Genomic DNA, 27,078 nt, shown 5'->3' on the forward strand with positions numbered 1-27,078 from the left:
TGCTGAGCTAAGCTCAGCTAATCACCTGCTGGCTCTCTAGGTTCAAATTAAGTGAGCAGACATAAGAGTGGCGTCAATCTTTGACACAGTCTTTATACAACTTTAAATTTGAAAAAGAAGCATCAGTGCTTGTTAGGTGGTGAGTTGTGGATTCTTTTGGAGGTATTTGTTATTTTGAAACTTTGGTGGGTGGTTTATGCTTTTATTTTGAAGCTTTTTGATCCCTTTAAATACACTGGGATGCCTCCAGAAGTGGTCGTATATAAAAAAACATGAATTAAATGATTGTGTTTCTTTGTGAAAGTATTTTATTAGTAATATAAACCCTTTAGCTGAGGTCACTGCGTTCAGAACTTTTTTTTTCTCAGCTACTCCTCTGAACAAAATTACTGGCACGTTAAGACTGTCGGTGGTGGCCGTCATAGGTGACAACTCGACAGACACAGAGGAAGATGCCAGATGGACTCTGGGCCCTCGGGCCCCGATGGGCACAGATGGGTGGGTGGGTGGCACACCCACACAGGCAGCACAGGAGGCAGCGCCAGCACCAAGACAGGGAAAGGGAGAGAGAGAGTTTACACCACCAGTGATACTACACTTCACACTCGCTCTCTCTCTCTCTGTGTCCGTGCATCTGACCCTTTGAATAAGGACATGTGGTCATTTGTATGCATGACTTTGCATAAGGGCATGCTGTTGAATTTGTGCATGTACACGCATCTGTATGTCTGCACGCATATTGCCCCTGAGCTCAAGTCTGTACATTCTTCCACATAAATACACTGAAGGTGACAAATATATCGTGTGATTCATCTTTATGAATGTTTTTTTTTTGTCTGTTTTGCTCGTCAGACCAAACACATGAAATCATCACAGCTTTGACTCACCTAGACTCAGTCTATTGGATTTTAGATGGCAACAATTAAAAAAAGTATCACAAAAAAACATATTTTAAAGTAAACACAGGAAAAAGAGTCAGACAGAGACAAAAACTGATGAAAAAATGAAACGCATAAAGAAATCGACAAACACTGGTTGTTTTCATAAAAAAATACAACTTCCTCTTTATTTTGAAACCAAATATGTGGCATTAGTACATGTTTTAAACAGGAACAGGAAACATCAGATCAGGTCACTGTGACCCAGTCAGTCCTCCATGCTGCGGAATTGTACCCCATAAAAAAGCTTTCCTCTTGGCAGTGAGTGTTCTGTTTACTCATGGTGATTATGTGATGTGATGTGACTATTTGTCGTCAGAGCCACAGTAGAAACCTGTGGGGGAAAAAAATCATAGATATCAACGTAATGATGTATGTTTCTGGTTCCAGCTATTGGTGACAACTTGAACTATCAAGAACACAAAACTAAGGGCATGGAATGATTTCAAAATGACGGGCGCTATAATGAAATATAGTACAGGTGCTTTGGGGTGCTATGGGGTCAAGAGGGTGAAAACCATGGCACCCCTTCATAGTGATTTGCACATTACTCCATGTACATCAGAATCAAGTCAAATAATACACTCCTAACCTCAATCAAAAAAGAAGTCAGCTGTTTTATGTTCCTTTGCAGACTTGCAGATAAAAAGTCATGTATTGGTTTAATGTATTTACTTCAGATTACTTACACTTCAGGTTCATGTGACATGATCATATCCATTCAGTTTTTAGTTTACTCTTTGTATTTGCTATTTAACATCTTCACCAGCTAAATAAAAGTTATTTGTTATTTGTCTATCCTAAAATCCACGGTCATGGCTCTGTGACATCATGGCCATGGCAAATGGTTTTGAACCGTTCTTCATGCAGCTTCATGTCCCACTAGGACATGAAGCTGCAGAAGTGGAGCATTTTGCCCACAAGACTTTGTCAACTTGCTCGGCTTGGTTATTTTTCTTTGGTTTATGTGCTTCTACCATTAGTAAGTATGTTACATAATTAAAATGTTTCGCTTTTGTTTGTTTTTAAGATCTTCACAGGGTGTTTTATTTTGAAATTTTACTGGACAAAATGCATCGCAACCTTGCCCAGTGGAATTTAGGGGTCACCTGCCATCGTTAACACATTTGACAGAGCGTTTCCCTACACATGAGCCACTTCAGTGCGGGACATCTATCTCCCCTGATCTGCAAAAACCTGTAAGCCAAATAGCTTTCAAGGTAAATTTTCTTCTTTTGGCCGGTTCAGGTTTGTTGAGCTGTACCATCAGTTACTTAGGCTGTTCTTCATTCTGAGGTCTGCAAGCATATTCAATGTAACGCCTGTTCTTTTGGCGTAGTAAAACATTAAAAATGTAAACATGCTGAAACTGAAAATCCTGCCTGTCCTGAAGGCACCATTATTTTATACTGTATGCTCTTTGTCCTTAAACCATGTTTATGTGCTTGTGTTGTGTATATGCCTTTATTGTTAACCCTCGGGGTTGCAGGAGGCCTGACTGCCTACTCTGGGGGCCTCCTGCACTCTGTTACCCAGAGCAGAGCCTCCACAGGGACTTTCCACTGGTCTGGCTCAGCGTTCATTAAAAGCTGCACCACTGCCAGAGAGGAGTACCTGGCTGGCCGGCTGGTGGGAACCTGCTGCCGTCACCGAGCACCGTGAAGGAACTCATTGTTCTGGGTCTACAGGACACATGCTGTAAACATAAGGGTAGAGTGTGTTTTAGGAGGACGCTGAAAGAAACACATGCGGAGACATCAGACGTACACACAGAAAGGCGAACGCACACACACACACACGGGGCATGAGACAAGCACACAAACAGATCCCTGAGATTAAATGGAGGCAGAGCTACAAAGCCTCAGTCGGTCCTGCACGCTGTGCCGCTTGTTGCCAAGCTCCCCAAACAACAACATCAACAACTGCAGATCTCAGCAGGTGAAACGAGGTGACTGCAACAGCTTAATATTCCCGAGGCAGAACAATTTGTCCATCTTGTGTAATTGTGAGTGTGAGAGGCAGAAATGCGGTCGGGTGTAGGGGAAAAACGAGAGGGAAAACATAAAGTGAGAGGAAGGTGAGGAGAAAGGAGGTATTAAAGGGGATGAAAGAGATTGTGTGTGCATGTGAGTCTGAAGAGAGCGATAGAGATCTCAATCGTTACAGTCTTTTTTTACAAGCTTGTAATGTGATCAAAGGAGTCATTGACCTGGTGCACATTTTGCCCTGTGGCTGTTATCTGTTTCTCCGGCATGAGAAGAGGCCTTTCTGCGGATGAGACGGGACACTGCTTCTGGAAATATTAGTCCAAAAAAAAACAGTACAACATGTACAGTAGCGTGTTTCTGTGGTGACAAGACAAAAAAACTACTTATTCTTAGTTTCTTCTAGATTTTTTCAAGTTTATACGAGCTGATGTTCTACTGCTATATTGATAATAATTAAAAAGACGATATGCTCACGTAATGATGAGGTAAGGTTTTCTCATGGTGAAAACATCACACTGTCAAACAGTATTTTAATAGTTTTCTATTTTTAAGATAGTACTATGTCTGCAAATACAGATCTATGTTGAAATACTACCTGGTCCTGGATTTGCTATGTGGCAGCAAGCAGTAACCTCTGTGGATGTGAAGTGAAGCCAATGTAGAAGTGCCAAAAGCTGCAGTTCTTCAAATGGCCACTTGAGGCTGGCTACAGAATGAAACAGAAATACAAAATAAACATGTTTACAGCCTGGTACAAAAAAACTGTTTTGGTCTCTATAGCTAATTGCCTCGTTTGCGACAACTGTACTGAGTCTGAATTTCTATTCATGGTGGCGGGCAGAGCCACAACACTCGGATACAATGGCTCTTCAGACACCTGTGGGTGCATCTCGAATACAACATCCATATTTTATAGTGTCTATAGGTAACTCTCATAGAACTAGATTTTGTCATAGGTTAGGGACTCAAACCCACCTCAAGGTCCCTGTCTTTGGTACTTTGACAAAGAATCCTAATGACTTTGGTGAAAAATGGGGTTGACATTTATAGCTTTAAATAAAATGATGGATGGATTGTTACATTTCAGTTTGGCCAATTTTTGGCTTACAACCAAATACCTGCAAAACTAAAGACACTCCCATCAGCATCAGCTGTATTTAAAATGTAGTGCTAATTAGCACATGGTTGCAACATCAAAATGATAGCTGTTAGCTGTAAGCTATGCTGTGTCTAAGCACAGCCTCACTGAGTTATTAGCATGGTTGTAGAGTCTTAGTTTTGTTTATCTTAGATTCATATAAAGAGTTCTGACAGGGTTTGAGCAGCTTACAAAAAAAAAAAAAACTGTGAACTTCAGTTAAGTAAGTTAAAAAAATCTTTCAAACTAGAGTAAGTTTTCACATGGCGACACTGATATGTTGTCCTAGTAAGAGGACACAGTGACTCAGTTGTTAACACAGCAAGATGTTTCTAATTCCTTGGCTCCATCCACTCTGTAAGGAGTTCTCACCCGATGCTCAGGTTTCTACATCCAATCCAAAGGCATCCATGTCAAGTACAGCAGAATGAAGAGTGAGCCCAGTGATGGATTGCGACCAGACCGGAGTGTTTCCTTTTGGCACAATGCATGGTGGGATAGGCTCCGACCCCCTGTGCCCTTATAATAAACAGGTGAAGAGAATGAATGGCTGAATGTTCTCATGGTTGAAGTGGTTGCATTCTTTCACTGGTTTGTCTGCACAGAGGTGCCTTTTTGTTGAGTTGTCAGTGAAGACGTGGAGTTTTCAAAGTTCAGGAGGGATCAAGAGAAGTGGAAAACTGGAATGTAACGTTGCCAGAATGTCTATGTGTAGCAAGTTCTGTTGAGTTAGCGTGCATCTGCAAAGAAAATATATGATACACAATGAGGAAAATGTTGTACTTTTGTACGCTTATCATAATTGTTTGGATATAAACCACATTATGCCTTAAAATGTGAGAGAAACTGATGTTTTCGTTGTAGATTTTCTTTTAAAAAGGGATACATTTGAGGGCTGGAAAAGGTAAAAAGCAGCATAATTGGCTTTGGTTGCTGCATATTCAGATATCTTACATGATATTTTACATGATAGCAAACAGTTGCTCATTCATACATCCTGCAGACACAGAGCAGAATTATCCTTCATCTTGAGTCGTATTGCTGGCTATCCGATGTTTCCCACTAAATATCTGGCTCTTTGGTTGCACTGAATGTTCCACTGTGTTCACCAGATATTCACAAATTTTGTCTGTTAGTCATTTGGTGCTGAGCATGTGGCAAAAAAAACAAGTTTATCAGAGCTTTTTTTTTAATCTATTTTTTTTTACTAAAAACAGCTGCCTATTGCATCTGGAGATGAGGTTGATGAGAGCAGCGACACTGAGCCAAAACAGTAAAGTTGCGAGCCAAACCAAAACAAGAACTGAAAGATGCTAAAACACGCAGAGAGCTGAAAGACGTCTGAGGAGAATTGCGTTAAAAAGTGTGACCCCTTGCATCAACATATAGTTCTTTGTTTGATTGTTTATGTATTCAAAATACTGATTAGTGCAGCTTTAATGTCAAAAAAATCAAGCACCCTGAAAAAACTGTGAGTGGTAAAACAGGCAAAAGAAAGAGAACATTGTGTGACGAGTACAGACATGTGTTAGGAACAACAAAATTAGATATAAATGGAGTAGCATGAGACTGAGAGGAAGAGGTCTGGACCTGAGTATCACTGGGTTACAAAAAGAGATGACACACTGAAGTAAGTCCAGCGTTTGGAGACCTACATTTCATCAAGTCTTTTTGCTATGACTCACAACTCTTGTACACAGCAATCAAGCTGAATTTATCATGTTGCAGGGTCATTAACCTTCAAGCAAATGTTTTTCCTCCACTACCTCAACAAAAGCTTTGGCAAGACGAGATAGTAATTTTATATTTCCAATTCTTTCAAAATAATAAGAGTTATTCTTCTATTACCCTCCTCTGGGCACAGACTGTCTCGTTAAAGAACAACAAGAAAAGACAGTGGCGCACTAAAAGGGTTCTATCAGAGCAGTAAAAACAAATCTACTTCCCTTTTATTTCAACTGAGTAAATATCACGAGACTGACACAGTTTATACAAGCAGCAGCCGATTACAAGCTGTGAGAATGGCAGGGCGTTCAGCCTCCCATTCAAAGCTGTCACGAAGGCTGGCGCGTCTCCTCGATGACAATGATTAAAGGGCGCCCGTTTCCCACAGGTATGTAACGACCACTTCAGGCTGAGCTTAGCTCCTCTCTCATGCTACCAGGAATGTATGGGAGCTGCTCAGAGAGGAGAGAAAACTGCCACTGTGTGGGGAAAACACTGCCCCTCCTCCAGGCTTCTCGCTTAAACCACATACGGTAGGTGCACCACCGGACTGCACTTTCACCACTCAGTCGAGCCTGAGAATATATGGCTTGGGAGGACCCTGGGAATCTGTGGGGAACGGAGAGGAGAGAATTATGGGCGTTGTTTTGCTTTCTAAGAAGTGAACGTGCTGAGAAATGAAATTGAGAGCTTTTGAGGATAATAACTGAGCACAGATAATGAAACATTCACCATTTAAAAGACGTTCCATATTTGTTTTTGCAGAGAAACTCCACGTTGACCTATTCTTTTTTGTTCTGTACACACAGTCACATATCCAAACTCCGGTGGAGATCCACCTCGATCAGGTGCCTTGTTTAAGGGCACCGGCCTCAGACACCTATAGGGTTCAGTATGCTTCAAAGTAGCTCGATGTGTGAAAATGTTTGAAGGATGCAATTGTTCCAGTCGCCTCTCCTCAGTCATTTATGGAGTTTCACTTGTTTGGACGCAAAGTAAGAGTGAAGCACAAATCTTGCTTACTTTCTTACCTACACACATCTGGCCAATCACTGGTGTAACTGTTGGATTGTCAGTTTCAAGAGAACATAGGTTAAACGCAGCCACCCCCAATTGGAGAACACCAAATCTCATTGACCATCCAACAAGCATCCTGAAGCTTGTACGTACAAGGATATACAAGTCATTTGTAGTCTGGTATCTCTATACCATGCAACTCGGACCTATTAGGGTTTGAACTCATGACCTTCTTGGTGTTGAAATGTTACAGGCTAGATTCAAACGCCGCACAACATGACCCTGCACATAGGATCATCACATATCATATTATAACACCACAGTGTGTTAGCTGGCCCAGTTAACTACAGTTTTCATTTGTTTGTATGACCATGCCAAGAGGGCAACAGCCTTGATTCGGGTTCGAAACAGCAAATGAAATATGCATATAGTGTCGAGTACATGATGAAAACCAAGTATCACCGCTTCTGTGAGGTTATGGGAAGAGAAGAAGCGAGTGTGTGTGTGTGTGTGTGTGTGTGTGTGTGTGTGTGTGTGTTTGTGGTTATGACCCAGTTAGCCAAGGCCCATGTTTCCAGAAGGTTGTGTCAGAGCTCCATTACTGGTCTATGCTTCAGGGATCTCTCTCTCTCTCTGAGTCCCTAACTGATCTGACACTCTAGATAAGTGTGAAACATAAGTGTTAAATTAAATCATGTAAACCTGTCGTTTCTTCTTCAGTCTTTTGGCAGAAAAAAAATATTTGAATCTGCTTCAAAATCAGTGCACGCCTTTCCAAAATCCAAACTGCTAATCTTCTGATACAATATTCATATTAACATTCTGTTTTATTCCCCGACACATTTATTAATCATACTGTGTTTGTTGTTACATCTCTGGACAAATTCCATGATTAATAAGAACTGCACTGATTTCTGTCAACATGTTGCTGCAATCATTTGTCCCGCCTGCTCTGTTCAAGGTGGCTTTGTTCACCAGAGCGTCAGAGCTCGAGGTGTGACTCAGCATTTTTGCATGTAAACATCATCGCTTCCTCTTATTTAAAAAAAACACAAAAAAACAGCCCGTCATGGAACAGCTCTGGAACAGTGTGACCCCATTGCAGTGCCAACGTGTCACAAATAAATCCACCATCTACATCCTGTTTACCTGACTGTACACCTCTCCGGTTGTGGGTCAACTTGCCCTTCCCACTCTGTCCTCCCTTTCCCCCTCTTTCTCTCACCCTTCCTAATTCCTTCTTACATCTCCCTTCCCTCATTTCACTTTCCCTCCTCGACTTTCCTCCATCCCACTTTTCCTCTCCTTGTCATCCTCTTCCTCGCCACCTGCTGTTCCTCGACTCCCTTTCACTCCTCCGTCCCCTTGTTTACCTGTAGCTCCGTAGCCACGGTGATGGCCGCTGTTGTCACAGTGATCATGTTACAACTAGGACAGCCAGTTCCGAGAACGGGGAAACAAGGGATTCCCAATAATATGCCACTATTGTTCCCAAAAGGCTCTCTCTCTCTCCCCCAGTGCCACTCCACTCCCACAACACAAGAACATACAGATACGCTAGGAAAAGGACACCAGATACACACTTGTACATGAAGGCACAAATGTGTACACACACCAGCAAATGCACAAACAAACAGGTACATAGTGTTTGCTACATAGAGTGTGTATTCACAGTTTCACATACAGTACCAAGGACATTAGGAAGGTAAATGGTTTTTGTATTTACAAGACGACTCGAAAAAAGAGAAAAGAGACTTGTAATTCAACTTTTACTTAAACACTAATGAGTTTAGGACTAGGACTTGACATAGAACATATTAGGCTTCAGTTGGGGTTTCACTTATATTTACTGTTTACATGGCATTTCCTGTTGGTAAACTCCAAAATATTTCACATTACGAACTGACACCTAAAGACACCATCATCTTAAGTCTGCAGTCATGCAAAATTAAAAACAGACAATTTTCACCTCCTGTTCATTTCCGTTCTTTGTGAATGAAAGGTTGAATAAAATCTTTGCTTGCTTTGCTTTGCATTCCCTCTTTGTGTGGAGTTCATCACTTGTGAACACTTACCGGTGAAGTCGCAGCTTCAGCTAATAGAAAATGTTGTGTGTGTTTCTGACCCTTAAAATGGACTAAAAACCAGCAAACTGATTTTGCATGCAGCACATCGTGCACTGTCGGCATTTCGCCTCTGCAGGCGATGGTCACTCGACTACATTCACTTATGTGAGCCTGTAGCCTAAATCTCTGTGAGGTATGGGCTACACTGATTAAATTATTGGAACAGTTAGTAGCCTACTGGAAAAATCTTTCATGCCATGTTTTCAGATCTCACATTTCATAACAAAAATGACAGAAACGTCAACAGACATGCAGCAAAATTCCTGTACTATATATATCATACACCAATAAGATAAGATAAGATAAAGAAAGTCATGCTGGTGTTGAAGTCTGACAGCTGTTGGAATGAAGGACCTGTGGTAGCGCTCCTTCTTACATGGTGGGAGTAGCAGTCTGTTGCTGAAGGAGCTGTTTAAGGACCCCACAGTTGGAGTTGTTCATGATGGATGTCAGCTTTGCTAACATCCTCCTCTCCCCCACTTCTTCTACAGGATCTAAGGGGTAGTCCAGGACATTCCCATAATGCAGTTCACCCTCAGTGAGTAAAAATTGTTACACATCCATCCTGCCAATGTCACATAGGCGGTAGTCGCAGTTGCTCGAGAGAGTTAACTGAATGTTTTTTTATTATAAATCAATTTTTTTCTTTTCTTTTTTTAATGAATGGCGCTAACTGCAGAGGAAGATGTCGTCCCCATTCTTAATCGCACCTACTAATCTTAGACTGGTTGATTGTTTCTCTAACAGCCAGCCACGGGCACAGCACCAGATTTATTTAAATCTCTTAACAAATCAGAGACGTGGGAAGAGATTTAGAGGTCTGGAACCAGGCTATATTTAATGTCTTTTGTCTTTATCTTCTCAGACTTTAAAAAGCTCGATACGATATTATACAACTCATTCTACAGGGTTAGGAGCATTCCCTGAAACGTGTGAGGTTTTCCCGTTGTTCCCATTCTGTCAAAAAGGCATAAATACAGTCGATCCACATAGAGAGCAGGACTTGAAGAAAAGGCCGAGTGCTGCCAGTCCACACCCTTATCATCACTTATGATAAATGTGTTTGTGAATGAGTAAAGGTAGTGGGAGGGGGCTTAAGTGTGTCATATAAAGCAAATGCAAGAAAACAGCAAAGTTGAGGTCAGTGATGAGCACTGGAGTTTTCACTCACACTGCTGCGTAGAAGCCGCCGTTGTTCCTCCGGCTCCGCTGCAGCCGAGCACGAATCCCCACAGGCTTTTTTTTTTTTTCTCCCTCTCTGCAACCCAGTGTGTACCACAGGAAGCCAAGGCTGGGGAGCAAATGCTTTAGTTTTATAGGAAGTGAGCGAGTGCAATGCAGTATAACCTGCAGCGGAACTCAGATGCTGGCCAAACAGAACTAGGTCACATCCAGCGTCATAACACACAACAGCAAAGTGGAAATATGGTTGAGCACCAAGGCCACTGATTGCGGCCTACTTTCTGCCTCTTTCTGCAACCTTGCTGTTTTTGAAAGTTATACGGCACACAAAAGAGGTTTGACACAGTAAATAGTCCAAACAATCAGTTTTGATGGGTCTTTGACCAAATTCCTCACGGACGCCCACACTTCACAATCTGTGTTTCTTTTATAAAGCGGTTATTTAGAAGGGATTCTCTTGACGTGTACAATGAAAAACACAAGGGGTCAGTGGATCGATATGGCCTCCTCTAACGCAAAGGATGATTTTCTTTTTCCCTGCGACCCTTGTGTTCAGTTTGGACGTTCGAGCGAAGGCGTGTGAGCTCAAAATAACTTTCTACAAACCACCTTGCTCTCATGTTCTCTGCCAAACAGGAGAGGAAAAACACACAAGAAGAACAAAAAGAGCAAGAGTAACAGGAACACTCTGGAAGTCAACCAGAAAGAGATATTAATGTGGGTGTACAGGTGGATGGCAAAAGGTCCCAGGACACTCTGTTACTCAACAAGCGAAGATGCTGCCAGGGCTGTGGACACTTCCAGAACTTTTGAGGGAGGCGAAGAAACAAAGAGGCCATTAGCGTAGTAGCTAAAAGAGTGCTTTAAGCGAGTGGTGAGAAGCTCAAAGCGGAGGATTGTTTCTGCTTCACTGACTGCCATGCCAGATTTCAGACTCCAGAGTCCAGCATCATGACGACATCACAGTTTGGAGGAGGATGGAGCTTAGCTATTCTCCTCCCTGTAAATGTGTGCGTCTAAAACCCATTATAAAACCCAATCTACCGCAACCGGAGTGAGTATAAATGAGATTGCCACTTTCTCCACGGCCGTGCACTCCCGTCCGTTGTTGTTTCAATGTCAGTTCATTCATGCACATGTTTGCATTCTCTCTATTTGCTCCTTATTATCACGGAGGCCGCTGATGTCAGCCCACACAGTCTGTCAATATGAACGGTTATTAGTATCAAGTATCCCATCTGTTCTGTGTTGGATCTATTTTTGGGGTTTTCCGTTGTGCATAAACACTGTTTACCAGCCGAAAGTCTCTCCATGATGCCATTACAATCACTGTTTAAGACTCAATCAATGCAATCATCTGACAACAGAAAAAAGGAACATCAGTGACAACACCTCCTGATACGCAACATGGAAGAGTTTCAGAGTGATAGGTGACTGAAATAATTGACTGAACTCAAATAACTGAAGTTGACAATAAAATGTCCCTATATAAGTATAAATATAAGTACTTTAGATTCTGAATATGTTCAGCAAACATGCTAAAAGAAACATTTACTTTTAAATGAACAGCTTGGCTATTTGGGGAATACACATCTGCATTCTCACAGAGAATTACATAAGAAAATACATACACTCTCATATCTGTGTGTTAATTAGCTTAGCTTAGCATAAAGACTGGAAACAGGGGGAAACAGCTAGCCTGGCTCTTTCTAATGTTCAAAAATCTGCCTACTAGCACCTCTAAAGCGTTTTAATTGTCCATCTCTTCATCCATCCATTCATCCATCCATGTAACTGCTTATCCTTTTCAGGGTAGCAGGGGGCTGGAGCCAATCCCAGCTGGATTTTGGCAAGAGTCGGAGTACACCCTGGACAAGTCGGCAGTTCATCACAGGGTTGACACATACAGTACAACTGTATATCTTTGGACTGTGGGAGCTGGAGTACCAGAGAGAACCCACGCAAACACGGCGAGAATATGCAAACTCCTTATAGAAAGGCCCCACCTGGGAACCGGGGAAACTTCTTGCTGTGTGGTAACCACTGCACCAGTGTGCTGCCCCTTAATATTTTTTTTTTTACTCCATGCACAAACAGAAGAGTAAAAAGTTGTAGTTTTATTCGACCAAAATCTTTAATCTCGGCTGGGAGCAGTTAGAGTCAGCTGCTTTCCTGGCACCTCTACGGTGACAAAAAAACTACAACTTCCAGCTCTATACTTAATTATAGTCGTGCACACATGAGAGTGGTTTTGATCTATCTCTATTAGACAAAGCAAACATAACTTTTACTGTCCTGGTTATGTGCATGGCAAACATTAGTTTTATTGTTTTGATGTCAAAGATCACAGCTGAAATATGATATACTCATACGATTACCATGGGTGTGATAATGGAGCAGTTGTTCTTTGTTTCAGGAATTATTATGAAGTCTAAAGACTTTGTTTTGCAGCTAAAAGAAAGAAGATATTGTTGGGAGCTGATGATTCAGAGTGAACATGGTGACAGGTGGCTATCTTAAACGAGCTTTCATTTGCTTGGTGGTCCAGCTCCGAGTGAGTGACATCTTTTCTGATCAACCGTTGGTGACTTTGGTATGGAAATAGCCAGCTGTCAGACCTGGAGTCACGGAGCGCACTGATGACGTCAAGGAGAGGCAAATTTTGTAGGTGTGTGTATTTAAGATGTTTGAGTGTGTCAACATTCCCTATCGCATTTTCCTACATTCCCTTGTCACCCTTAGGCACATACACATACACACACACACGCGCGCGCACTTTTAACCACCCACGCAATATGCACGTGCTGTGCACACATACACACATTCATGCACACAGTCTCTGAGTATCTCTCTTTTATCCTTCGTCCCTCCTCGATGTGATATTCCACACGAACCCTTTAAAAAACCTCCACAGCAGCATGATAAGACATGATATGACAGCATGGATTGTGCTGGTTAGTGAAGCAGAGAGGACAAATGCAAGGCATGGTTGAATAGGGGAAGGAAAAAAAAAACACTGGTCTGCAACTTTATCACACTGAGCTGGAACTGTTTAGGGAATCTATATATATTTAAAACCTATATATACATCTATCCAAGCTGTGAAGTCAGCCAATCCCAGCCTGCCTAGTTGCTGGGGAGGATGATTACCCATCAGGCTTTGGGGGTTCATTTGTAGGCCAGAGCACAACGGCAGGTCACAGGAAGCTTGAGGGGAAAGTATATCTACGTTGACCATATATGCACAGTCTCACATATGTATTTGCATATTATCTTCATGACATAGTGATTTCTAGCCTGTTATGGTTTAAAGTACTTCTTTGAACATTATGTACCCGAGTATGAATTAAGCCCTGTGATCAGTGGAGAGGAAAAGATTTAAAGTGCAAATTTAGGTTAAGGTGTATTGAAAGTGGTTTCTGGCTGGTTCAATGTATTTGACTATGGTGTGGTGGGAGAAGTTATTTGTATTGGCTGCTGAGGCTTAGAAAATTGTATCTCAGGCCTTTGAAAATGGGCATTATGTTGCAAAATATACAGGATAAAACATGGACGTCATATCTGTTATGTCACCCACAGGTTTTTAGAAAGCCATTGTGAAGCTCAGATAGTGGTGGCTCTGGCCACCTTGTTAATTATGCATAAATTTAAGCCTTAATAAAACAGGACAGTTGTCATGATCGGGCAATTATCTATAGAGACCAAAGCTATTTTTTGTACCAGGCTGTAAACATGTTTATTTCTGCTGTGAAGTTGGACATTTTAACATGGAGACTTATGCAGATTAACTTGTCCTGTAGCCAGCCTCAAGTGGCCATTCAAGGAACTGCAGATTTTGTCATTTCCATATTGGCTTCACCTCACTTTTTTTACATGTCTGAAATGTACCAAACTATTTCTTGGCTGGGATTTGTACTTTATGGAATCTTACTTGTTGCCTGGTAACAGGTGTCAAGAAATTGTCTCTTTTTGTCTGGATTAAACAAACAAGGAATGAGGGTAATAATACCTTTTGTAACACTTGGACAGAGTCGGCTACCTGTCTCCGCCTGTTTTCAAGGTTGTTTTTTTTAACCATGAAGACATGGTATCTATCTTTACATCTAACTCTCTGAAAGAATGCGCATTTCTCAAAATGTCAATTTGTTTTAATTATTGCCGAATTCCATTTCGCTGCTTCAGTTTCAGGGTCCTGGTATTGTGCAGGCTGGCTCTCTGTCACACTCTCATTACTCACAGGGAAGTTTAAACACAGCAGAGCCATAACTGATTTCCTGGATCAGGTATTTGCTTGATGAGTGGGTTTCCTACAGTTGAAGTGTGACCTCTCTTTCCATTACATTACAACAACCCTTTGCAAAGTGTTGACAGCTTTTCCAGTGCGTTATCGTGAGTAATGGGGACCTGTTGGAAAGAGAGATCATCGTTTAATTTCTTAAATGAGCACCACAAATGGAGTTACAGTTACTTTCATTGTATTGGGATGGAAGCAGAATAACACAAGAGGCAATTTTGTGTCATTCATTTTTTGGTCATATGTTGTTTTGTTTTTATTTTTGGAACAAAGTGATGACTTTCATGACTAAGTGTCACTGGAATAAAACTCCTTAGATGTTATTGAGGAACTCATCCAGTCTGATTCATGACATTGGCTCATTGTTTTGGTCAGAGGCAAAGAGCTGCCATCATGTGACTGTGTGTGTGAGTGAGTGTGTGCACAGATTATGATGCAGGGGGGGTTGAAGTGTGTTTACAGACTGAAAACAAGATTAGGTTTCCATGTGTGTATGTATATGCTTGAAAGTGAGCATCCATATGTATGCATTTGCGTGAGCTCCGTTTACTTACGTTTTAATGAGTCATGACCAGCTCATGCTGACTAAAATTAGTTTTAGTTATCTGCTCAGTGAACTGCTCAGCAGTGCTTAATTATTCAAGAGCTAGAAAGGGCTGAGGACTGCCATTTTCTCCCTCCCTCTCAACCTCCCTCCCGCTTGCTGTGTTTAGTTTCCAGGACGTGAAGTGGAAGACGGATGAAAGCTCCTGCGTCACCGCCACGGAGTGCGTGTCACTGTGTCATTCACCGGTCGCTGAATGATAATAATATCTTCTAGGCTTTTCCCGTGTGTGTAGAGCCACGTTCACGCTGTTCTTGAATAACATCCAACGTCATAGGAGTAGGAGGTGTACAAGTCACATGTTCACTCACAGGAACAAACACACACCTACACGCACGCAGTTATTCCCTTATTTCCTGTTTTAATGTCTAACATTGACTGAAAAATACTGATTTAATCATATTTCAGATCCTGTCTGGAAGTCCAACAACGTCTTTTTTTCTTGTTGTTCCAGTGAGGATGGTGGTCTTGTTCAAGGCAGAGATTATCCAACTGGGCCCGATGTCCAAATAAAATATGACGCTAACAATATTCTGTATTTATTACAAGCAAATCTAATGAAAAGACAAAATTGAACAACGTATTTATACCCAAATAATAAGTTTCATGTGTAGCCAAAACTCAATTATTGTCCAGAAACTATTTAAAAAAACATAAATTAGCCACACAGTGACCTCAGTGGGTTGTGTTTGAAACATGAGGAACAAACTAGCCCCTCGCTGTCCGACTGCCATAAACATCCACTAGCATATAAAAAGTGTATTAATCTGCATCTGACAAATAGTCCCCAACAGGTTTTTGTACCTGTTTAGCCTAATTTAAAAATGAAAGTATCCAAAACCCATTTTCAAACGGTCATCTTCGGTATAAAACAGATAGCATAATGACGTCACTTACTGCACGTAGGTGGAAATAGAGAATGCTGAAGAGCCTTGAACGACGGATGTCACTCGCCCTCCCTCTTCATCTGTAACTGGCACCGAGGTGAGAGGTCACTGTCGGAGGTGACGATTGCGTGTGTTTACCTTTGTGTGTGCAGCTGCGTGTCACATCCACCCCCTTCGTAACACCTCCTGTTCCCTGGCTGTCACCTCCTGTAAGTCAAACACTTCCTCCATCACTGCACACTCTCATTTTCTTGTTGTCTTGTGTCCCTCTCTCTCTCTCTCTCTCTCTCTCTCTCCCTCCTCTGTGCCTCTTCATCATTCTCTTTTTGATTCAGGGTCAAACCCAGTTGACGTCAGTATTTATCGTTTTATAATGATGTAGGATGTTTTCTTTACATCATCAGAATTATTCTGTGTTTGAAGCAGATAAATATACTTCTCTCTGAAGGTTGATAAACACATCGTCACCCTTGCACATTTAAATTTCCTCAAAAACAAAAGCATCCAACCATCACTTTGTTTTTGTGGCCTGCTCAGGGTGTGTGTATGACAGTGTATATGTCAGTAGGTGTGTAACCAATGATGCATGGTTAATAACGGTTGTCTGAGGCTTCAAACGAACTAGTTTGTCTGACGTGTCGTCTGGCCGGTCTTAGGGCAAAAGTGTTTATACCTGTTTCAAATGGTCACAATCAAAGGCAACATGAAAGTCTGTTATCAGAACCTCCTCCTAACTGTATCAGGCTGCTTTCTTGATCTTTTTCCAAGAACCTGTGTCTTTTTGTAGTCTTGAGACAAGAATCCATCACACTATTTCTTGGTTTCTTGGAAAAGAGAACTGTTACACCTCCTCAGACCTTGTCAATTGCTACAGAAATTGCTGGAAACAGCTCCCTCAATTCTACCATCAAAAAGAGTGTTTAAGAGGCGGTTAGATGATCCCAAAAACTCTTTGTTTGACGCATACTGAGGCCTTTTGACCAGAAGACACTTGTTTGTGCGTGTCAGTACTAGTATCAAATGGTTTCTGTGAATTTACAATGGTCCAAAACTATATTTTGTAAATGTAATGGTAGAAGAAGACCTTTGCTGATTGTCCGAGTTGCTGCAAGAAGGTTTGCACTGGAGATGGCTCTGCTAGATCGCTAAATACGAATACAGATGGGTGAGAAATGACAGAAAATCACTTTGCTGAATAGAAAAGAGAATAGAAAAGAATCTGTGTATCAGGTGCTACAGCCTTCACAATCACCAAATATCAAACCAATTGAACACCTATGGCAGATTTTGTACCAACTCGTTGACAGAGCTCTCAACCACCATCACAAAAAGACCAAAAACTGTACTTGTATAGCGCTTTTCTAGACTTCCGACCACTTAAGGTGCTTTTACACTACATATCAAATTGCTCCCAAATATCAGATAATAAAAGATATTTGGGAGCAATTTGGGGTTCAGTATCTTGCCCAAGGACACTTCAACATGCAGACTGGAGGAGCCGGGTATTGAACTGCCAATCATTTGATAAGTCGACGACCCCCTCTACCTGCTGAGCCACAGTGAGTCATTATGCTTATCTCTCTGATAGGGGTCCTACTGAAGCTCTTCTGGAGGTTCTTGGTGGCCCAAAACCTTTCTAAGTCAGGTCTTTCCATGAACTGATTACAACTCTTACTCTAACCCTAAACAGTAGAAGCCATCCTCAAGCTGCACCATGTTGCTGGACGCTGAAACCCTGTAGGAGAAAAAGTAGTCTAAGCTAACACATTATAGGACCTTCTATGGAGCTTCCACACATACAGTGGGTAGCGCAACAACTGTGTGAAAAGCAGAATTCAGTCACTGAGTTCACTTGGGCCATTCACTGGCAGCGTCCATGCAGCACGATTGCCCTCAGTCACCCACACACAAATGCATGAACCCCCCTGAACCCCTTGCCATATAAACAGGCAGGCATGTTAGGAATGCCCACGTGCATTTACAGACATGTTTTGTGCCATCGGTGGCATTTGTTTGGTTAATCAGTCTAAGCAGGCAGCGGGGTCTTTTGTTATTGGCTGGGGCGCAGGGCGGGGCCTGCTGGCTGAAAGAACCTATGAGCATCAGCAACATCCTGCTTCTTTCAGCGGGGAATACAGGATGCATTCCTGTAACATGGCAGCATTGTCATCTCATATAATGGCAGAGAGAACAGGGAGGAGAAGGAGGAGAGAGACCTCATCTTTCACTGTCAGAGCTTCTCTCCTCGCCACAGAGGAATAAGACCAGAGTAAATGGAAATTTAAGGACAGGAGAGAAGATAATGGGGAACATACAACAACGAAGAGTATACAGTAACACATTTCCACGTTACCATTCACAGCTAAAATACTGGTGGGTTGGTGAACAAATGCCAACACTATTAGTATTTTCTGGCATTTCACTTCAATAGAAATTGTTTTTTTAAATCACATTCACAACCCAACCTCATTGGCACTAAAAATCATGTTTTCATGCTTGTTCTTAAAAAAATGACTGGGCAGACAGCACTGATGGTTTAGCATGTTTCAACCAGGATTTTGAGATTGATTTCCTTCCTTTGAACTTCACTTCACAACTTCCACGGGACATTTTTCAACTGTTCCTGCTAGAATCCGAAGCATAACGTCAGTTTCAGGCAGAGCACCGGGGTCACGCTCAAATTAGTTGATTGGCATCAGCGTTTTTCATTCATGCGTCACAAACACTGGCTCATTCTCAGCTATTTGGCCACCAGCTGACTAGTTATTATTAATTCATTGTAGGTGTACAGCATGGGCGCTTTTACGTGACACTTCTTACTGTTACTCTCCTGATACAGTCATGCTAACCCTTTCTGATCGGTTTCCTTCCCTCAGAACTTGTCACCTAGTGGTTTAGTTGTTGATTGTAACACCCTCGCCTCACCGTTCCCTGCCTAGTGGGTAGAAGAAAGTGGTGTTGACCACAAAGCCTACAAAAAATGTGAAAGGCACTATCTAGAGCTAGTGTTTGGTTTGTAGAAACTGGTTTGTCCATCTCATGCAAGTTTTAAGTTGTCAAATTGGTTTGTTGAGGGGGGCTTAAACACAAAAAAAACCTGGTGAGTTAACATTTTGCACAAATCATGTGTCAGATCTTGTTCTACGGATCCTCTTGTGACCAATCTGCCTCTCTTTATCTGCATCTCCCCATTTAGGGATTAACATAAATTTAATGGAAATCAACCAGCTGGATTTCCAGTTTAGTCGGTTTAGGCTTCCTCCCCTTTGGGGGGATTCCCGGACATTACACCATCTATGGGCCACCAACACTTTGATGTCACATGAGAGTGATTGAGGTCAGATGTGAATCGTTCAGGTCAGATGGCACTCATGTGAGAATCATCAGTGTCATCAGAGTGACAAAACGTCTCAAGACCAAACAGAGAGTCCAGCTGCCTTTGACTTTGGTGAGCTATCTATTAGTAGTAACAGTAGAGGGGATAATGACTTTTACCCAGGGTTTTATCTCATCAGGGCTTCTCATGAACAGAGAAACTCTCTACACAGTGATGGAAGAAGTATTCAGAGTCTTTACAAAAGTAAAAGTACTAATACCACGTTGTAAAAAGAAACTATATGCTGTAGTTAGATATGGTGGAGTTCATTTTAACTATATACAACTGCAGCTAATGGATATTTTCATTATGGATTAATCATCTGATTATGTTCTCAATTAATAGATTGATTGTTTGTCAGTAAGAAATTAATGGTGACTGCTTCAAGGCCTGTTTTGTCCAAATCTCGAAACATATTGAAATAAATTATCATTATTAAAACTATGGAATGACGAGTCCCCCGTGAGCCGGGTTCTGCTCAAGGTTTTTCCTTGCCACTGTCGCCAGTGACTTGCTCATGGTGGGAATTGTTGGGTCTCTGTAAATAATATCATAAAGAGTATGGTCTAGACCTACTCAATATGAGATACCTTCTTTTATGATTTGGTGCTATATAAATCAAATTGAATTGAATGGAAAAGATTGTCACATTTCACAAGCAGCAACCCTGAAATGTCTGTCGTTCTTGCGATAGTTTCCAACTAATCAACTGTAAATCCACTAATAAATGAATTAGCTAATTATTTCAGCTGTATGTACGCTGTTAGATAGTTTCATTTTTAACAATGCATGATGTTTTCAAAGCCATTCATATGTTTTGTTCTATAAAGTTCCCTCAGTCCCCTCTGAAATGGAAATACTAGCACTGCCTCTAAACTTTAAGCTTTCATTTAAAATGCAACACGTGTGAGGGGCAGTACTCCCCTTTGGTGGAGACCTGAACTAACCCCGTGGTTTTTTCACAAGCAGGATGTGTTTAATTTAATCCAGAGAGGCCAAATGTAACCCCCATGATCAGCATTCAGGGGTCTGACTCATTTACCATCTAACTCTGAGCTGTAGGGAATCATAGCTTTTTTATAAAGGAGTGATTGTTCTGATTGCAGTTTGCATCAGAGCTGATCGTAAAACATTAAGAAAGGAGGCAGGGAGGCAGAGACAAGAAGAGGGAGGAGGTATGACAGCATGAACCTTGTATTTCCCGCCTGAGCAACAGTGCCAACACAACAAAGCTATTGTGTCGCTCTTTGTGTGATGTGGCCAGGTGGGGAAGTTGGGAGAGAAAACAGAGACGGGGAGGGAAAATCCACTTGAAACAACAGCGAACTGTGTTATACTTGAGACAACATGCGTGTTGTTTAAGCTGCAGACAGGTGAGTGAGGGCGTGTTACACAGATAGACAAGAAAAGCAAGACTCAGAGAGGAGACAGAAATAGTATTTAAGACTCCTTCCCACATACTTGCTCTCTCTGCCGGTGTCTCCCAGGTCGTGGTGGTGCGGGGTGAGTGGAGAGTCACGTCCCCACCCCCCCCCGTAGGCCCTCCTTGCGCCCAGACAGAGTGGCCTGTGTCCAGCGGAGGAGCAAGGTGACGCCAGTGGGCCACACTGGGGCTGTTGTTAAAACCTGCACGTTAAGAGTTGGGGGGGTTGGGTACGACGAGGGGTCAGGGTGTAAGACATGGTGGTGTTCAGGGAGAAGTGTAAGGGAGCTGGGGAATAAAGAGGGAAAAAAGGCAATATTGGACACATGGTTACAGAGGAGGACATGAGCTACGGAAAGCAAGATTAAAAGTGTGTTTGTGTGTGTGTGTATGTGTATGTACGTGGCAGAAGTTACATCTGTTCCCAGTTACCCCCCCCCCTCCACTCTCTCTCTCTCTCTCACCTCCAACCCCCTTTTTCCTCCCCGGCTTGTAAATGGTAGCATTCTGCCAGCCATGTGGGGCCATGAGAGGCAGGGGTTTTCGCTGCTTGGCGGGAGATGAGGCGAGATGCACTCGATTAACAGTCAAATCTTGTTCTCTCGCAACCTCTAGTTGTGTAACTACCTCCTTGACAGGGTGAAAGTTTGAAATCATTACAAATGAGTGTTGCGTTCAAAGCGGAGACCAGTACAGATTCGCTACGGAGGTTTTAATGGATGTTATGGGTTTCAGTGAAGTCAGCTGAGGGCGACTTCTCCGTATTATGGATGCAACTTTGTACCCCTGAGTGCTAAAAAATAAGTGGTGAAAAGTGAAAAGAGTGTTTGTTGTTTTTATTACCATAATTGTTATTGCTATTATTACAACTTGTGTCTTATTTTTTGGGGGTGAGGGGGGTTAGGCTATTTGTATCTGTAATAATATGTACTTCCAAAGTTAATCAGAGGTCTTACAACATGATTTTTATGAGCATGACTGTTGCTGTTGTTACAAGTTAAATGAAAATGATTACAACTTGGGTCTTATTTGTTGTAGTTTTTGCCTTTAGGCATTTGGTATCTATAATAATAAATAAATAAATGTTGTTCTGTATGGCATTATTACAAAAATGTTGGCTATAGTTTTGCCTCCATAAAAGTGGTATATAGTCATATGTAGCAAATCTTTAGCTTGCTTCCACCCTTTCAAAAGCCGCTGTTTCAAGAACTCGTTTCTGACGTTGTCAGGCTTGATGTTCCCCGATATAAGAAATGTGTTTAGTGCATCACCATATCCATGGTCATGGTGGGCCATAGCAAAGGCTCAAGTTGTAATAATTTGCAATTGCAAAAAGTCATGGTGAAGACCCTCAAGGTGGCAAACATGCAATTAAATGGAACAAAATCTCACTGTGCCTCACTGTTTAAGTTTAAAGTTTGTAGTTTGAAACAGTCCTTTGTTACATAATTCCTGCTCTGGTAGTAGTCCATCTGGGAGTACTCTACTGGCATGTACGAACGTGTGAGAGTGTGTCAGTGTGTGGGCGAGAGCAAGATGGAAAGAGTCAAATGAGTGAGTGTGTATCTGTGTGTGTGTGTGTGTGTGAGCGTTGTGGGTGTATTGGACTTATCCGCTTTTAATACAATCGATTAAATCAACTTCATTTTGAAATTTAATTTTGTCATGTCTATTTTTTCCCACCTGATGATCCGAATAGAATGACAACGCATCGAAGCCATTCACGTTTGCCAATACGCGAGCGCTCCTGTATAGTGTATTTGTGTGCATGTGTGCGTGCGTCTGTGTGCGGGGGCAGCGGCAGGCTGGTGAGTGGGCTGCTCACTGCCTTCCATTCTCTCTGCTATCAGAGACACTTCCACGCTGTTTGCTACCAGAGCCATTCACAGCCATCACTAAAGACTCCCAGAAACAGGATGTAGGCCAAGCCGGAGCTGCTATTGCTTGGCCACGGGTAACCAACTCGGTTCCAGCATTATGTAAGCCTGCCAGATCAAGCTGTGTAGTCATTTGGTCACATGCTTAATTTACATTTTCAGGCGATGGAATGAAACACCGGAAACCCTTTTACTCTTCTCTTCTCTTCTCTTCTCTTCTCTTCTCTTCCTGCAGATCAAACACAGAGGAGTGTATTATGTCAGCATCATTTAACCTCTTACTGGTCAGCTTTCAGGTCATCCAGGACAGGGGGGAAAAAGAAAGAAACCAGTGAGTATTAATTGGAAGCAGGAATATAACAACAACCACCCTGTGTGAAGAGATTTGCAAGCAAGCATGCATTCATGTACACCAGGCACCTCCATGGTAAGCCCTGCTTAATTGGCCTGCAGTAGGAACACAAACGCAACCTTAAAAAAATGATTGTGTGTCTCCAAGAGCACGTGTGCTAACGCATAACAAGACTGATCATCACCTGAGGCTATGTTCTACCAGAGGAGAACATAATGGGGGGAGGCAGTGGAGTTGTTTACGTAACTACAGCGAGGAGCAATGTCTTTGGTCGTAAACTAAAAGATTCAAGTCCTGAGGCGAAGAAGAGGCTCATGCAGGCACCAACTCAGAACAGTAAAACAAAGACAAGGCCGCCTGGAGGAAAACGCTCTGCTGGATGATTTCTGTCAACAGCTGTGTCCAGCCTTTGAATTGCCCGTGTGTCCAGATGTTTCTGGCTATTAACTCAGTACATGCGAGGGCCACAGTGGGACAACTGGCCGGTCGCCTCTTGTATCAAGGTCGCCACCTAATGGACAGAGGTGTGAAGACAGGAGGAGAGAGAGGCCAGTCAAATCTTTTTTTTTTTTGCACTTTTCTGTAACAAAAGTTAACAGCCAATTAGCAACATTTGTCAGCTATTAAAGGGACACTCCACAGACTTTACACAGGAAGTTCAGTTTACTGTAGGAGCTCTACTCGGCCAGTGAAAACAGTTGTTTGAGTGTCTTCTGTGGCTCTAGAGAGAGTAACCAGTGATGATGTCATATGGGTCTTTTTTGATTATTCATAACCGCTTATCCTAATCGGGGTCATGGGGGGAGGGGCAGTTCCAGTTGGGACTGGCATGTTGTCAGGTAATCACAGGGCTGACACATAGAGACAAACAACCATTCATGCTCACATTCACATCTACAGGTAATTTAGAGTCAACAATTAATTACAACTATTAACCTGCATGTCTTTGGACTGCGGGAGGAAGCCAAAACGAGGAAAGCTCCACCGGAAAGGCCCCAACCAGGGTTCAAACCACCAATTAAACAGGCAATTAAAGTCTAATGAAAGATGCTATCAGGTTGGATCATGTTAAATAGTAGGAGTAGGAGTGTCTAGAGTCTGACCCATACTAGTGATAAAAGTCAGGACATCTCAGCATTTACTGCTTCAGTTTTAAACATTGTTTTCACTCTTTGAGTCCCTCTAACCTTTTGGAAATGCAATACTAAATTACCGAAGGGCCTTTAATCTCTCAGTCGACACGCATTAAAGTGCGAAAGGAGACAAATCATTTGTGCACAGACTGCAAATAACTATACAAAATGTAGAGGGAAGGGTAGCTCACCTTGTAGAGCACATACCACATATTGAGCCTGAGTCCTTTCCACGGTGGTTTGGGTTCAAGTCTGGCCTTGTCCCTTCTCTCTCCTCTGCCTAACCTGCTTCTGTCAATAAATCAAAATGCCAAAGAAAGAAAAAATGTTCAGAAAAAAATGATGTGTTGTATAAACCAGGAAACAGCAGTCACACCCAGTTGAACTGTGACATGTGAACATAATATGGATTTAAGGGTTTTTTTCTAGTGTTAGATTAGGCGGCGTTGTGCCTAAAATAATACAGAGCTTGTTTAATTTGGACACATTTGAAATATTTTGTGCTGTGAAAATGATTGCGGGGATGTAGGAACTGAGAGGTTTTAGCAGAGCGAGCTTCGGTGGAGAATGAGTGGCATGTCACTGGACCAGCAGCTCTACATGGTAGATATATGTCCAAAAGTGCTGAGCTGACAGAGGGGTGACAGGCAAGGCTTAGCTGACCCAGCAGTGCTGCTGCTCTCTCTCCCCCCTCTCACTCTGTCTGACTGCAGACTCATCAGCATAGCCTTCAATACAAAATGTACTCTCTTTCACAGAAATCCGATTGTGCCATCCACTTTGCAATAAAAATTGTAAAAAATCAATGATTGGCGTAAATTTTTTTTTACCAAACCAGACACCACTACTGTCGGTCATCGGGCAGAAATCGTACTACATGTTCCACAGCAGCGCAACCTGGGCTTTTGTTTCTCCCCTGAGGTTGTTGTACTGAACGTGAATCACCCCTTGCTCTGACCGAAAGTAGCCTTGTCAGTTGCATAACTGCCATCAGTGGGGTGGTCAGCATGGCTAAGCTGCTGAGCCCTCCTGTGATCACGGCTCTCTCTCTTTTATACGGTTCTCATCCAGAAAAAACAAAGCCATATGAACTGATAACAGCCAGGAAATGAGTTCCATGGAGAGTGACACAGAAGCCCGGGCCTGTTTCATATCCAGTCGATTATAATAATGGGAAAATTGAATTGATGCCTGTTGTTGTTGTTGTGATAGGCCCGTTCTTTGCTTTCATGTGGCCGGTGTGGCTTTGAAGGTTCATAAGAGACTCATGTCCTCTCTTATTACGCTGCAATGAAACACGTTCACTAAACTGCCCAATAAAACGCGGATTAAGCCGAGTCACGTTTCGGAAGCTGAACCAAGATGTAAGAGCGTTTTCATGACCCAGCAGTAGTCGGCTGTATTTTGACCGTGCAGCTGACAAAATTGAGATTGAAAAAATACCATTTAACTGCCAGTTAAGACGAGGCTGTGCTGCAAATTGAGCTCATTCAAAACAACAAACACCACAAATTAGACTTGGAGAGTGAAGCTATATATACATATGTAGTGATTTGCAACCCACTCATCAGCTAAGAGCCAGTCTTCCACTTCAGCCCCCAGAACAGCATGCGAGTCTGTCACAGTCTCCAACAAGGAGACAGGGTTGCAGTCTCACATACATCCGGCCTTTTTTAATGGTTTAACACTTTTAAATAATCATTTAATGTTTACGTATATTACCCTTTTTTGGGTCCATTCATTATGTCAAGCTTCTTTTTAATTCCTGCATTTAACAAGCCAAACTGCGTGATTATGTTGCATTACAACAATAAAAATATTTTATGGCATTTTTACCTTCCAAATTTGAAACGTCAAACTCCCTGTGGACTGCTGTGAGATGTGGGACTGAATTGTGTCCACCCCACATCTGAAGAATAGTTCTCCTTAAATGTAAAAAAAAAAAAAAAACATTTCAATTTTATTTTTCATCTTAAAAAAAAATCTAATTATTCATTTAACAATGAATCAAATGATCATGTATAATGTGAGAGGTATCTCTCGTAGCGACAATCCCAGGAAGAAATGACTGACTGAATGAATTGTCTCAAATGTCTCCCTGAGAATTTTAGTCATTTTCAGATTATTGTTTTGGTTTTATGGACCGCAATGTAACTGTTTTAATCGATGACAGTATAAAGAATGGACAGCATATGCATGACATCACCCACGGGTTTCTGAAGAAATGTTTTAAAGCTTAGAATAAGCGGCTCTGGTTGCCGCAATGTTGGTAGTCCTGTTTCTTCTGCCTCCTGGCTAATCTAAGATGACTTATTGGCAGACCTGTGGTGGCTGAATGAGTACCCAAACAAGTCACCTGTAACAGCACCTACCTGTTGATCAAAGCTGCCACACTGTTAATTATGCATCATTTTAAATAATATAATTTGAATGGGTGAGTTATATAGAAATTTTGCCTCAGTACAGTTTTACCTAAATTAGCTATAGACACCAAAACTGTTTTTTGTACCAGGCTGTAAACATGTTTATTTCTGCTGTGAAGTTGAACATTTCAATATGGAGGCTTATGGAGACTGACTCAGATAAGCCTACTGTACGTATTCTACCTCTTGTTAGCGATAAGCTGGTGATCATAATGGAGCATCTAGCCTCTAAAGAGTTGCGTGATTTTATTGGTGGAGACCAAAAATGAGAGCGAATATAAGCCAGAAACGTGATTCTAAATAAATGGCAATGTCGCTCTATGTCTGCTGGATGTTTAAGGTTTATTAACATGTTGACCATAATAACTTTATTACGTGAATATGTTGATAATATGTTGAGTTTAAAACTTGTTGCTTTTTACCCCAAGTGGCCAACAAATACATTAACAGAGCTTTAGATATGAACTGAAACTTTTTTATTTGCATGTTCAAAATGACAATGGGGAACTTTGAGATAGTGGCATCTATGTTTAATAGAAACGGCAAATCTTCATCTCAATCTTCTTCTTCTACCATGGAGGTCTCACTGTGTGAC

At 41.9% G+C, this 27,078-nt stretch overlaps 1 long non-coding RNA gene across 1 annotated transcript; it reads right to left on the reverse strand.

Annotated features, from left to right (window-relative positions):
- Positions 1-1,069: 1,069 nt before the first annotated feature.
- LOC109143054 (uncharacterized) lies at positions 1,070-24,826 on the reverse strand. Its single transcript, XR_003464308.1, has 4 exons — positions 24,252-24,826; positions 20,737-22,804; positions 2,553-2,634; positions 1,070-1,272 (listed from the first exon to the last, which is right to left on the reverse strand). It is a non-coding gene; the product is annotated as an uncharacterized LOC109143054 (long non-coding RNA).
- Positions 24,827-27,078: the final 2,252 nt, after the last annotated feature.

The sequence above is a fragment of the Larimichthys crocea genome, chromosome XX (assembly GCF_000972845.2).
Source record: "Larimichthys crocea isolate SSNF chromosome XX, L_crocea_2.0, whole genome shotgun sequence".
Classification (NCBI taxonomy): domain Eukaryota; kingdom Metazoa; phylum Chordata; class Actinopteri; family Sciaenidae; genus Larimichthys; species Larimichthys crocea.